Here is a 12,500-nt window from a genome sequence, read left to right on the forward strand (position 1 = left end):
AGTCTCTGTCCACAAAAGAAAAGAAATCGTGAGTTGTATTCAATAGTTCAACCAATGGGACCACTTGTTTCCATGAGCTCTACTAATGACAACTCACAAGGCGGTGCAAAAAACAAATAATGACGTCAAAATGCCAGTCTTTTTGGTTTCAGTGTCAGGCTATAGATGGAACGAAGTTGACGTCACTCAGGTCTTTGTTATTATTTTTTGTCATCCACGTTTATGAGTAATTCTCACTGAAACTGTATTAAGCAAACTATAAAGGTTCATGGTTTCACATAGCGTGTTTTGGTCCGTTAAACTTCCGGATGGCAATGCTTTGAGCTTCTTAGCCAAGCGCGCACTATCTATAGAAAGACTTTAGTAACGTCAGCTTCATTCCATCTATGGATAGTATGCGCTTGGCTAGGAAGCTTCACAACATTGTCATCCGGAAGTATAAAGGACCAACACACATAACTCTGTGTAAACATGAACTTTTATAGTCCGGATAATACAGTTGTGAGAATTACTCATAAACGCGGATGGCAAAAAAAAAAAAAACCAGTGACATTAACTTCATTCTATCTATATAATAATTTCCTGAGAGAGCATGACAAGGGAGGGTTCATAGAGAGAGAAGAAATAAAAAGGGATGAAGCACACAAAAAAAAAAGAAAAGAAAAACCGTCCCTGGGTGGGCTTGAACCACCAACCTTTCGGTTAACAGCCGAACGCGCTAACCGATTGCGCCACAGAGACTGACGACCTATCCGCGTGTAAAATTTGAGATATTGGATAGCTAGCGCGGTACAGGTATGAGACTGATAGTAACATTGATAACGTTTTGGGAAATGATGATAATGATAGTTATGATGATGTTGATGACGACGTTGATGAGATGTAAGAGCTATAAGAAAAGTTATGTAGTGCGGCTATGTGGTCTAGTGGTATGACACTCGCTTTCGGATCGGAAGGTCCTGGGTTCGAGCCTCGCTCGGCGCATAGTTGAGTGCTTGGTTGGAGAAGGCTCTTTACTCACATTCTCTCACCGTACTCAGGTGTAAAATGGGTACCTTGCCGTTAACAGCGTTGTCTCTGTCCCAAAAATTTGTAATATCGCCTGACAGGCGTCATGTCTCGTCCTACATGTTATGTTTTACGGTTGGCCAGGGTCCCCTTGTAAAGCGCTTTGAGCCGTTAAGTGGATATTGCGCTATATTTAAAAAAAGCTCAAGTTTGTATGATCGTTAATATGACGATCGTGATGATAATGATCATGATGATGACGATGATGATGATGATGATGATGATGATGAATGATGACGATGATGATGATGATGATGATGATGAATGACGACGACGATGATGATGATGATGATGATGATGATGATGATGATGATGATGATGAATGATGACGATGACGATGATGATGATGAATGATGACGATGATGATGATGATGATGAATGATGACGATGATGATGATGATGATGATGATGAATGACGACGATGATGATGATGATGATGATGATGATGATGATGATGATGATGCAACGACGACAACAACAACAATACAACTATGCAGCAATGTATGTTATTTATCAATAATAACATGAATGAAATCAACCTCTCTCTCTCTCTCTCTCTCTCTCTCTCTCTCTCTCTCTCTCTCTCTCTCTCTCTCTCTCTCTCTCTCTCTCTCTCTCTCTCTTTCTGATCATTGTTATTGTTTTTATTTATATCGCTCAATGGGTGACTAGTTATCACACGATTTTCTCGATTTGATTATGAACGTTTAAATTTACACATCGTTTCCTGTGTAGTTCTACTGATCAGGCGTTAGAACAGTGGGTATTTTACTTAAATACAAACCATCGATAGTAAAACATGTGTACCCAGTTTGCTGTGTCAACCAATCACTGACATTGTTTACATAATGACGATTGTCCGAGAGGCGTGGTTATCAAGCTGTCTATTCCCCCAAATCCCGCACAGATCGAGACCCCCCCCCCCCCCCCCCCCCCCCCCAATCCACTCCTTCTCACCAATAAATCCTAATTCAACCACCGACCCACCCACCCACCCTCTATGAAAAACCTTATCAGTGAAAAGTCAATATTGCTCTAATTCCTATAATTGGCTGAGTCAACAATCCGGCGTAACAATAGATAGATAGACCTTCATTCAATACCGCCTGGGGGTTGGAGTGGCTCAGCGGTACGGTCTTTGCTTCGTACCCGAAAGGTACGAGGTTCGATCGCCTGCCGCTGCGCTGTGTCACACTGTCGCCATCGTTAACTTATAGATAGTATGCAGATGACGTCACTCAGGCCTTTGTTATTGTTTTTGCCATCCGCGTTTGTGAGTTGTTCTCACTAAACTGTATTAACCAGACTATAAAAGTTCAAGGTTACACAGAGTTTGTGTGTTGGTCCGTTATACTTCCGGATGGCAATGTTGTGAACTCCTTGGCCAAGCGCATTCTATCTATAGAAAGTATGCATTTGGCGAAGAAGCTCATAACATTGCCATCCGGAAGTATAATGGACCAACACACAAAAACTGTGTGTATCCATGAACGTTTATAGTCGGGTTAATACAGTTCAGCGAGTATTACTCATAACCGCGGATGGCAAAAAACAATAACAAAGACCTGAGTGACGTCATCTTCGAACTATCTATAGATAGTATGCGCTTGGCAAAGAAGCTCATAACATTGCCATCCGGAAGTATCACGGGCCAACACACAAAACGGTGTGTATCCATGAACGTTTACAGTCGGGTTAATACAGTTCAGTGAGCATTACTCATAAACGCGGATGGCAAAAAACAATAACAAAGACCTGAGTGACGTCATCTGCATACTATCTATATCTATAGATAGAATGCGCTTGGCCAAGGAGTTCACAACATTGCCATCCGGAAGTATAACGGACCAACACACAAACTCTGCGTAACCATGAACTTTTATAGTCTGGTTAATACAGTTTAGTGAGAACAACTCACAAACGCGGATGGCAAAAACAATAACAAAGGCCTGAGTAACGTCATCTGCATACTATCTATAGCCTGACACCGTGGCCTTCGTTAAGTTATGGCCTGATACTGACCAAAAATTGACGTTAAAATGCCAGTCTTTGGCCACAAAAGAAAACAAATCGTGAGTTGTATTCAATAGTTCAACCAATGGGACCACTTGTTTCCTCAACTCACTGGGCGGTGCAAAAAAAAAACAAATAATGCCAGTCTTTTTGGGTATCAGGCTATAGATAGTATGCAGATGACGTCACTCAGGCCTTTGTTATTGTTTTTGCCATCCGCGTTTGTGAGTTGTTCTCACTAAACTGTATCAACCAGACTATAAAAGTTCATGGTTACACATGGTTTGTGTGTTGGTCCGTTATACTTCCGGATGGCAATGTTGTGAACTCCTTGGCCAAGCGCATTCTATCTATAACTTAACGATGGCTTCGGTCACACAATTATCTTGAGCAAGTCACCTCGCCCTAGCTCAATTTACGGCGCTGCTACTCTGCGATTAACGCCTGGGTTATTCCAGTCTTCCCTTGGAATAAACCTTTAAGAATAATTTACCCTAAGGGATGAATAAAGGGGATTTTTTTTTCTTTCTCTGCAGAAAAAAAAGCAAAATTGGACGTGGATTCCAGTCCCAGGTTTGAGAGTTTAAGACAAGATGAGAGTCATTTTCATTGGATTGCTATTTGAATGACATGTTTTCTGTCCAAAATTGTAAAAATGTGTTTTGTTTTATAAAAGTCACTTCAAAATCAATATGGTCAGAAATATGAATTTTTAGCTTAAATTTCCTATTTTTAAGCATGTCATTTTCTAACTTAAAATCCTGATTTATAAATTATCAACACCTGTTTTACCGACATCATGCATACCAACTGCAAGCATCAAACAAACAAAAATAATATCGCACTTATCCGAAAGAAGAAGAAGAAGAGAGAGAGAGAGAGAGAGAGAGAGAGAGAGAGAGGGGGGGGAGGGCGAGTGATTAGGAGAAAGAAAGAAAGAGAGAGAGTGAGAGAGAGAGAGAGAGAGAGGGGGGGGAGGGAGAGAGGGAGAGAGATAGAGAGAGAGCGAGAGTAAAACAGTTAGAAAGAAGGGAGAGACAGACATGTAGATTAAGAGATAGATAGATAGACTGATTGATAGATAGATGGATATATAGATAGATAGATAGATAGATAGATAGATAGATAAATAGATAGATAGATAAATAGATAGATAGATAGATAGATAGACAGATAGATAGATAGATAGATAGATAGATAGATAGATAGATAGATAGATAGATAGATAGATAGATAGATAGATATATATATATATATATATATATATATATATATATATAGTTTAATAGATAGAAGAGTATGAGAGTGTGAGTTTGCGTGTATGTGTGTGTGTGTGTGTATGTGTGTTTGAGTCTGACTGAGCGTATGTGTGTTTGTTTAGCCGAGTGTACAGAGACACCACACCATCTATAACAGACTTAACGCCAGTGCTGTCAATTCTATTTACCCCAACAATCCTCTCATACACAGTCACACTCTGGAAAAACTCATATTTAAAATTTTGGCCAGAAAACTCGTCCTTCAAATATCAATCGATTTAAATGACCCTCATCTTTGCAATAACTCTCAAACCTGGGACTTCCCGAAGTCCCAGGTTTGAGAGTGTACGACAGAACAAGTGTTAGTCCAAACTTGACAAAGTCCCAGGATAGACCCTTGGGGAAAGTGTAGTGTGTATATTTATCATTGTCTGACTATCCACTCCACCTCTTATCTATCCCCCCACTTCTGAATCTCACCTAGGTACCCATCTACTCTTGACTCCATTATCTATAATATAGATAGATATCTATTGTTCTGATAGGAGAGTAGTGCGGACCATTGTCATTGGACCACTCACTGGCCCACAATATGTGACCTGCCGTCTCAAGCGGTATTATGTTGGGATGCACTCAGTTGGGGAAATTGAATTCATAGCCACATTTGTCAAACTTGGGTTTAATTTCTCTACGTCATGCTGGAGTATAAATACTATTTTTTGCTTTGCAAAAACTTCTAAGGTCCAATTTTTAATCATTCTATCTCTAAATTCACTTTCTGGGGTCTGAATCATCCCGACATAATACCGTTTTGAGACGGAGGGTCACATATTGTATCTGACGTTTCAAGAAAGCAGTAACTGCAAAATGTATGAATACCAAACAGATGTGATGTTGTAGAAAGAATGGGAGTGATCTAGATATAGATAGAACGAAGATGACGTAACTCAGGTCTTTTGTTATTGCTTTTTGCCATCCGCGTTTATGAGTAATTCTCATTAAACTGTATTAACCAAACTATAAACGTTTAAGGTTACACATAGTTTTGAGTGTTGGTCCATTATACTTTCGGATGGCAATGTTGTGAGCTTCCAAGCGCATACTATCTATAGTTCAACCAATAGATAGTGTGCGCTTAGATAAGAAACTCACAACATTGCCACCCTAAAGTATAACGGACCACCACAAAAATATATTTTTTGATAATTTGCAATATGTCTTTAATCCAGGATTGCCGATTCAGATTGAAAAAAAAAATTATTAAACTTTTATGGCATTACGTCTTCTGACCCCTATCTGAATTCTGAACTCCAGTCAGAAGACATTACATAATAATAATAATAATAATAATAATAATAATAATAATAATAATAATAATAATAATAATAATAATAATAAAGTAATAATAATAATAATAATAATATAATAATACCAATAATAATAATATAATAATAATAATAATAATAATAATAATAATAATAATAATAATAATAATAATAATAATAATAATAATAATAATAATAATAATAAATAATAATAATAATAATAATAATTAATAATAATAATAATAATAATAATAATGCTGAAAACTTTATATAGAGCTATAACTCCCAGACACCAGACTCTCAGCGCTTAAATTACAAATTACTTTGGCTAAAACATACTCATTCACACAAACACACACACACACACACACACACACACACACACACAACACACAACATAAACCAGACACCTTTCTTGCTTCTCATGTCATCTACTAAATTATATCTAACTCGAAACATGTGCGCCTATGTGGTCTTGTGGTATGACACTCGCTTTCGGATCGGAAGGTCCTGGGTTCGAGACTCGCTCTCGGCGCATAGTTGAGTCCTTGGAGAAGGCTCTTTACTCACATTCTCTCACCGCACTCAGGTGTAAAATGATTACCTGGCCGTTAAGAGCGTTGTCTCTGTGTGAAGTGAGAAAATGTAATGATGCTTAACGGGCGTCGTGTCCCGTCCTACATGTTAAATGTTGCTGTTGGCTAGAGACCCCTTGTAAAGCGCTTTGAGCACGTGTAGCGGATATTGCGCTATATACAAGCTCAATTTAATTTAATTTCAACATGTGTTTTAAGCGTACGTTTAAAAATAGACAAAGATTTTTTTTTTTCACGAATGCTCTGTGGTATGCAAGGTGTTCCGAACAGAGCGTCCAAAATGAGACAAGAATATCATTCCAGAATTTATGCATTAATATTCGAACATGCTATAATATAACTCTTGTTTTGTTTTGTTTTGTTTTTTTCCATTCGCCAGGTGATTGGGAAATATACGAAGGTTGTTTTAATTTGACGTACTGAATTCCATAAATACTCGTATATGGAAAATCGCCAGTCTTGGTTGTTGTTTTTTTTAATCTTGCCATTTTTAAAAATGAGAATTACTCATAAACACAGATGGTAAAATAAAACCAAATAATAAACCAATAATAAAGACCGGAGTGACGTCATCTTTTTTTCTATCTATAAGAAGGACAGATCCGGGATTTCTTGCTCGTCCGTCGTTCGACATTGATTTTACTATTTCGTTAACTCGCTAATACCGTTTTTTTTTTTTGTTTTTTTTTTTTGGAACGTATTGTCACATAAAATTTGTCAGACAGGGAGCGGGGGGGGGGGGGGGGGGGTACTCCAGAAAACCGTACAGCATTTTGTAAAAGACCTCCCGTCACCCCGAGCATATCAGGTCCTAGTTCTCGTCACCGGAGAGATGACAGCGGGGCTGGAATGTGTCACAGACGAAGACTGACATATTTTGTTGTCACTCCATTTGTCCTGGAAGACAACACACACTCCAACACTCTCCGCCACAACTCTGACACTAGCCGATGTCACTGCTACAACAATGATGATGATGATGATAATAATAATAATAATAATAATAATAATAATAATAATAATAATAATAATAATAATAATGATGATAATAATAATAATAATAATATAATAATAATAATAATAATAATAATAATAATAATAATAATAATAATAATTAATAATAATAATATAATAATAATAATAATAATAATAATAATAATAATAATAATGATGATGATGATGATGATAGAAGAAGAAGAAGAAGAAGAAGAGAAGAAGAAGAAGAAGAAGAAGAAGAAGAAGAAGGAAGAAGAATGATAATAATAATAATAATAATAATAATAATAATAATAATAATAATAATAATAATAATAATAATAATAATAATAATAATAATAATAATAATATGACGATGATGACGGGACAGGAACACCAGCCAGTTTTCTGCTTAGTCGACCTGGTGACTGGGTCACCCTTGGGATTCCCCAAAAGTCGGACCTGCCTTCTTGAAATGTTAAAAATTTGTAGTTTTCATAGGAAAGGAATAGAAATCACTATAATTAAATTTACAAATTAGTATTTTACTCTTAGCAGTATTAGCTTCAGCTCACTTTGCAGCGGTGCACTGCGGCTGACGCCTGGGTTATTCCAGTCTTCCCTTGGAATAGACCCTAAATACAAATTTCCCCTTGGGGATGAATAAAGGGAATTTTTTAAAATATTTTAAATATGTGACCCACCGTATCGAAGCGGTATTATGTCGGGATCCACTCGGTAAGGGAAATTGAATTCAGAGCCACAAATATCCAACTTGGGTTTAATTTCTGTATGTTCTGGTGGAATATAAAGACTATTTCTTGCATTGCAGAAACTTCTAAGGTCCAATTTCTCATCATTCCATCTCAAAATTCACTTTTTGGGGTCTGAATCATCCCGACATAATCCCGTTTTGAGACGGAGGGTCACATATGCCTTCAAAACCCTGAATTGATGCTTTGTGGCACCAAAGTTTTCTTTTTAACACATTGTATTGAATCAAAAATGTTTATTTATTTCTGCTGTTGAGCCAAAAAAAATTCGTATTTTTACGAAATAGTTGTAGTAGTTTGCAGGTCTGCAAAGGTTTTTTTTTTCACACGATATTATCTTGAAAACAGCAAACATTTTTTTGGTGACGTTTACGATAATAGTGGATATTTATACAGCTAATACTGGGGCACACACTCATGTTTTGTTTTTTTGGAGGGGGGGGGGGGTTAGTTGTTTTTTTAAACGTAAAATAAATAATATTATCAAGTTTGGATATATCTATCTACCCGCGAGATTAAATTTTAACCTTTGTTTTGTTTTTTATTGTTTTTCTTTTTTTTTTTTTTGTTTTTTGGAGGGGGGGGGGGTTGTTTTTTAGTTGTGTTTTTAATGTAAAATAAATATTATCAAATTTGGATATATCTATCTTTCTACCCGCGAGATTAAATTTTAACCTTTGTTTTGTTTTTTATTGTTTTTTTGTTTGTTTTTTGGAGGGGGGGGGGTTGTTTTTTAGTTGTGTTTTTAACGTAAAATAAATATCAAATTTGGATATATCTATCTTTCTACCCGCGAGATTAAATTTCAACCTTTGTTTTGTTTTTTATTGTTTTTTTGTTTTTGTTTTTTTGTTTTTTGTTTTTTTGGAGGGGGGGGTTGTTTTTTAGTTGTGTTTTTAACGTAAAATAAATATTATCAAATTTGGATATATCTATCTTTCTACCCGCGAGATTAAATTTTAACCTTTGTTTTGTTTTTTATTGTTTCACATAATATTATTTATTTCTTATTTTTCTAGGCTGGTTTGTGAGTGTGTGTCTGTTGTGTGTGTGTGTATATGTGTGTGTGTGTGTGTGTGTGTGTCTGTCTGTACATGTGTACGAGAGCGTTTAGACTTTTAAATTTGGATGTTCTTTAGTTGTTAATTTACTTTTGTTTTTCTTATGTTTTTTGTTGTTTTTTGTTTGTTTGTTTTGTTTTCTGAGTTTCTTTTTTTTTTGCCTTTGTTTGTTTTTGTTTGTTATTTGTGTTTTGTTTTTGTTTTTGCTGTTTTTATTTGGTGGGGGGGTCTTTTTTGTTGTTCTTGTTTTTTTCCTTTGGCGGGGGATTGTTTGTTTTTGTTTTCGTTTTGCTTTCCCTTTTTTGTATATATATATATATATATATATATATATATATATATTATATATATATATATATATATATATGGGTTTGTGAGGATGTGTTTGTGTGTTTGTATAGATAGTTCGAAGCTGAAGTCACTCAGTTCTTTGTTATTGTTTTTGCCATCCACGTTTATGAGTAATTTTCACTAAACTGTATTAACCAGATTATAAATGTCATGGATACACAAAGTTTTATGTGTTGTCCGTTATACTTCCGGATGGCACTGTTGTGAGCTTCTTAGACAAGCGCATACTATCAAAATGTAATTCGGTGTTTCTTTTGGGGTTTCTATAGGGGGGAAGAAATTGACGTCACTCAGCTGTTTGTTATTGTTTTTAGCCAGCCATTTTCTGGAGTAGTTCTCACTAAATTCTAAAGATCAGTCTATAAAAGTTCAAGGTTGCACATAGTTATTTATGTTTGTATGTTATATCCAGCTGGCGAATGTTGTGAGTTTTTTGTCTATACGCATAGCATAACTATGACCTTCGCGTCTCGAAATTAATAATAATAATATAGTCGTCCTGTTCTTGATTTCAGAATAAATAATTTTATTCTCAAACAGGACACCATCTGCGAAAATGTCCAAAGTCAAAATAAGTTCTCCAGTCTAGTCTCCATGGCAACACGTATGACGTCACTGGTAAATAAATAATAAATTATCGTCAGCGGGAAAGCTGCGAAGGAAACCAGAAATATTGTAACAATAGAAATGCTAGCAATTAATATATACATACACGCACGTCCTATTTTCAGCTGTGCTAGTTGTACGACAGATGGTCACTGATTCAATGTATAATATTGAACCCCCCCCCCCCCCCCAGCGCCCTTTTTGAACTTTCAAACGGAAACAGAGTAATTGATAGATTACATTGGATTCCATAGTCTTATGTCACGTCGCCCAGCAACGGCGGCCATCTTGGTTCTAAACAAAGAAAATCATTACTTTTTATTTTTCATGATGGCTAAAACTTTTCATATGCCTTGTGATCAGAATGTGTAAAAGTCAAAACATGATCAAACGTATGTGTTTTTTTCCCTCTGGATACCCTTTATGCTCGCCGGAGAAATACTTCATACGGGCGTCCGCCATTGTTCCGATAGTTTAGAGCCAGTGTTACTAAGGTACCATGCGTCATTAGGAAGGAAGTGACGTTACGACTGTTGAAGAGTATTGTTAAACTAAATTGGATTCAATAGTCTTATGTCACGTTGCCCAGCAACGGCGAGCAGCGTGGTTCTAAACAAAGAAAATCGGTACTTTTTTATTCATCATGCTGGCTAGAACTTTTTCACATGTCATGTAATCAGAATGTGTAAAAGTCAATACATGATCAGATTTATAATGTTTTTCTCCTCTGGATACACTTTTCTGCTTGTCGGAGAAGTATTTCATATGGGCCAGTTACTAAGTTAAAGTCATTACGGGGGGGGGGGGAGTGACGTCACGACTGTTGAAGCATATATTTCCGTTTCCATGACACCGATTTTGACGACTCCGGGAATTGAAGAGTTCATTCCCAGCAGTTTCTGAATGAATTAAGACCATGAGATTCTTTGGGATTGTTATCATGTGTCACGGTTGACTTACGGAAATGATCCTCCTCGATCCCCCCCCCCCCCCCCCCACACACACACACACTCACATGAACAAGCCCTCCCAGCCTTACTCTCCAAAATTTAATCCCAATGACCAATGGCCACGACGAGTCCACTTTATCCAGATTGAGGGCTTCGGCGTGTTTGATCAGGATTTTGATTCTCTATCTATAGATAGTATGCGCTTGGTTAAGAAGCTCACAACATTGTCATCCGGAAGTATAACGGATGCTTAAGTATAAGCAAAACTGTGTGTATCCATGAACGTTTATAGTCAGGTTAATACAGTTCAGTGAGCATTACTCATAAACGCGGATGTCAAAAAAAACAAAGACCTGAGTGACGACAACTTCATACTATCTATAGATAGTATGCGCTTGGCTAAGAAGCTCACAACATTGCCACCCGGAAGTATAACGGACCAACACACAAAACTGTGCAACCTTGAACGTTTATAGTCAGGTTAATACAGTTCAGTGAGCATTCTCATAAACGCGGATGGCAAAAAACAATAACAAAGACCAAAGTGACGTCAAGTTCGAACTATCTATAGCTAGAATGATGTTGACGTCACTCGGGTCTTTGTTAGTGTGGGGGGTTTTTTGGGAGTTTTCCTTTTTTTTTTTTTTTTTTTTTTTGTCTTTTTTTTTTTTGCCATCCACTTTTATGAGTAATTCTCACTAGACTGTATTAACCAGACTATAATATACGTTTAATTTTACACATAGTTTTGTGTGTTGGTCCGTTATTCTTCAGGATGGCAATGCTGTGAGTTTATTAGCAAACTATCTTTAGACAGTATGCGCTTGGTTAAGGAACTCACATCATTGCCATCCGGAAGGAAGTAAAACGGATCAACACACAAAACGATGTGTAACCACGAACTTTTATAATTTGGTTAATACAGTTTAGTGAGAATTGCTCACAACCGTGGATAGAAAAAAAAACACAATAACAAAGACCAGAGTGACGTCATCTTCGTTCTATCTATAGAATGAATAGTACGTAGATAACCACTCCTCTCGGACAGTCGTCATAATGTAAACAATGGCAGTGATTGAGGTAAAATCGCGAACTGCATAGGTTTTACCTTTGATGGCATCTGTCTAAGTAAAATATCCACTGTTCTCCTGCCTGATCAATGGAACCATCACAGAAAACTATGTGTAAACTTAAACATTTACCATATCATCGAGTGACAAAATCGTGTGTTAACTAGTCAACCGTCTGGCAGTATAGATAGTATGCGCTTGGCTAAGAAGCTCATAACATTGTCATCCGGATGTATAACGGACCAACAAACAAAACGGTGTGTATCCATTTACTTTTATAGTCAGGTTAATACAGTTTAGTGAGCATAACTCATGAACGCGGATGGCAAAAAACAATAACAAAGACCTGAGTTACGTCATCTAAGAACTCTCTATAGATATTATGCTCTTGGCGCAGAAACTCATAACATTGCCATCCGGAATTATGACAGACCAACACACAAAACTGTGTGC

The 12,500-nt window shown here is 36.7% G+C and overlaps 1 protein-coding gene and 1 non-coding gene across 2 annotated transcripts in view; both read right to left on the reverse strand.

Annotated features, from left to right (window-relative positions):
• LOC144963343 (uncharacterized) overlaps positions 1-12,500 on the reverse strand; it is a 90,929-nt gene that overhangs the window by 61,183 nt on the left and 17,246 nt on the right. The gene's annotated exons all lie outside the window — the stretch shown is intronic.
• Trnan-guu (transfer RNA asparagine (anticodon GUU)) lies at positions 668-741 on the reverse strand. Its single transcript has one exon. It is a non-coding gene; the product is annotated as a tRNA-Asn (tRNA).

Source organism: Berghia stephanieae, chromosome 1 (genome assembly GCF_034508935.2).
Source record: "Berghia stephanieae isolate SIO BIC M18660-M18661 chromosome 1, UCSD_Bste_1.3, whole genome shotgun sequence".
Classification (NCBI taxonomy): Eukaryota; Metazoa; Mollusca; class Gastropoda; order Nudibranchia; family Aeolidiidae; genus Berghia; species Berghia stephanieae.